This window comes from Globicephala melas, chromosome 1 (genome assembly GCF_963455315.2).
Source record: "Globicephala melas chromosome 1, mGloMel1.2, whole genome shotgun sequence".
NCBI lineage: Eukaryota > Metazoa > Chordata > Mammalia > Artiodactyla > Delphinidae > Globicephala > Globicephala melas.
Window position 1 is genome coordinate 30,758,056 of NC_083314.1, and position 3,230 is coordinate 30,761,285.

The following is a 3,230-nucleotide window of genomic DNA, read 5'->3' on the forward strand; positions in this document are numbered from 1 at the left end:
GTTCAAGATCACACAGCTTGGGACAATACAGTGTTTTAAGTGCTTTGAAAGCTGCTGCTCATTATTTTTAAATCTTACCGCCACTATTCAGACCAACTCATTTTTTTTCTCTGCAGCCTTGTAGAGAAAGGGTCGTTCACATTGCTGTGTGGCTGCCATGGGTTGGAAGCCTCATATATGTTGTACCACTGAACTGTCATAACTAGTATGAAATGGAGATATTACTATTATTCCTAATATTCAGATGAGGAAACTGAGGCTCTTGGAAATTAAGTATGAGTCGTATAAGAGAATGTTAACTCACTGTTCCATATGCAAGAGTGGTCTCCCTAAGTAAATTATAAATGTTCTGGCACAGATCTTTTTTTTAATCTCTCGTTTGCATCTGGAAAATGGTTTTTAAAACTTTTCTGTTGCTTTGTTAATGGTAGTTGCACATTGTAGAAAAATAGCTGGAACAAAAAACATGTTTTTCAGATGTCCAGTGGAGCCCCAGAATAAAAGCAAGATGAATATTCAATTCCACATTGGCAACACCAAAGAAGATGATGCTTTAGAAAAAAGATTTCTCGACAAAGCTCTTGAACTCAATATGATCTCCCCGAAAAGGAATAGGTGCGTACATGTCCCATTCAGAAGCTTGTCAGAGAATTGGTTTAGTTTTCAGACGCTGAAGGAGACACATCTAGGAGCCTACCCATCCTGAGTAGCAGTTATTGTAACTAGTTGGGAAAGACCGTTTGTTACGGGGGTGCTCCTGCTGCTGCTTACAGGCCCCTTAGCATGATTCCACGGCCGGGAGCATGGCGGGGGCCACACCTTCTAGGAGCTTTGGTCAAAATTTCCTTTGACAATCTCTGCTCTGACAGCACAGAGGGTGCCATCCCATCTCTGGTGCAGCTTGCACAGCCTGTTCAGTGTAAGAACAGACACTGCTGCTCCCCTGAACGTCAGAGAGAGTAGTTAATTCTGTCAGCTCCATGAAAAACGTATGTTCTCATGCATGAGAATAGCTGCCTGCCCCCTGCACGGCAGGCTCATCGAAGAGTTGAACGAACCTAGGTTACCTGTGAGCGTGATGGTCCTTCACTGCGTTTGAAAGGAATTTTCTAATGACTGAGATGTGTGACGCTCCTGGCCACCTGCGGGGGCTTTCAGGTGGGAGGTTGGACACGATGGCTTCAGGTGCCGTGACTCTCGCAGGAGCTGGTGACGGGAAGGAGGGTCGTCCTGATGCTCAACCAGATGCTCCTGTTCTTAACGGCTACATCGGTGGTTCTTCTGGGTCCGTGGGAGGCATTCGGGCCTCTCTGCATAATGCTGTCACCATCGAAGATGTCAGAAGCTGGCAGTCTTCATGAAGCATTTTTTGGAGATGCACCAGCCATGAGCACATCCTAACCAATATACATTCTGCCCTTGAACAGTGTACAAAATTGAGAGTCGTTTGGGCATGGCTAAAAAAACTAAACAAACACAGTATTTTTCTCGAATGAACATACTTATGATAGATTTTCTTCTTTTTTCAGAGAACAGCAAAACATCCACAGCTATCCCAAGCTGTTGAAACTTAACCTTAATTCTGACTTGAACTGGAAGCTTTTAAAAAGTCTTCTCTTGCTTTTCTACCAAATTCCAGCTACTGTTGTTTTTGCTGCTACTTTTTCTGCCTAGATCTCATATTCAAAGCTGCCTATGGGTTTAATTATATGCCAATTGCAGGTTGTTGTTTTTAGAGACACACAGACACACAGCGTGGAGGGTGGGTGGGGCCCTGTAGGTGCTGAATTTTGATCCTTTGCAAGATGACAGCAGTGGGGTCTTCTGGACTTTCTTTATACGGTTATTCTCATAAAGCGATAAAAGTGACATACTATATGTTTATATAGCAAGGTCTGTTTTTAATACCAAATAGTTTATATCTCTATGCATTTATATCTCTGTGCCTTTATATTTCTAATAATACGGTTCTTGTTGGTATATGTTGAGACTTTGAGAATTTGTTAGGATCCCTGACCTTGTGCATTAGAGTGTCGTTCTCAACAGTTGTGTGCCTCCCCTCTCCCTTTTTAAGCTGCTTCACAAGATTTGGAAGCTCCCTGAATCACTTTTACTTTCCTTTCAGTGGGTAGAAGAACGGTTGGTTGGTTGGTTGGTTTTTGTTTTTGTTTTTCAGTTATGCTGTTAAACTAAAAATCTGTGTTAAATTCCCTTACTGTTTCTTCACGTGACTGTTCAGTAACAGGAATATTCGGCCCTCCATCTTTTTGCTTTTATCTTGTTTCCTAATTTATTCCAAACCAAATGGAATTAAGGCATTGTACTTGCTGGAAGGTAATTAAAAGACCCTAACACTTGGTGCATTACCTGGGAACACTGAGAAATAAAAAGAAAGGAGCAGACATCTTAGAGAGCAAACTGTCCTTGTGGAAGATATTTTGTTACTGCCAAGGAAGGTAGTCTAGTGCCTTGGTTTTTAATGTATGGTGGGATGTTGAGACCTTTGACTGTTTGAAAATATTTAGGTTTGTGCAGTAAACTGCTGAAGCCTAGAAAAGGTTTAGTGCATGCTGTATAAGTGTCCCGTGCTTGCTGGGAGACTAATAAACTTGGAGGCTTAACACAAGAGAAATTTACTATCTCACAGTTGTAGAGGCCAGAAGTGTGATATCAAGGTGTCAGCAAGGCTGCTCTCCCTACAGATGCTCTAGGGGAGATTCTATCCCTTGCCTCTTTCAGCTTCTGGTGGTCGCCCTCTTCCTTGGCTTGAAGCCACATCACTCAGTTTTTGTCTCTGTCTTCACATCACCCCCTTTCTGTGTCTGTATCTTCTCTTTTGTCTGTCTCAAATGTCCCTCTGCCCTTCTTGTATAATAAGGACAATTGTCATTATATTTAGGACCCATCCACATAATATAGGATGGAAATCCCATCTCAAGATCCTTAATGACATTTGCAAAACTTTTTTTTTTTCAAATGAGGTAACAGTCAAGGATTAGGACATGGATATATCCTTTTGGGGCCACCATCCAACCAGCCGTAAGACACTTTGATTTTGGCTGATGGCTGCAGCTTATGGTGTGGGAGAGTGGCTGTTTCTTTCGAGCCACTTAAGTAAAGGTCTGACATAAAGAAAAGGGGCATTAGGGAGTTGCAGGTGACTGAGCAATACCTGGAGCGGAATGAATAAGGCACCTGAAGGGTCTTAAGTATACAGAGACCTTTACCTG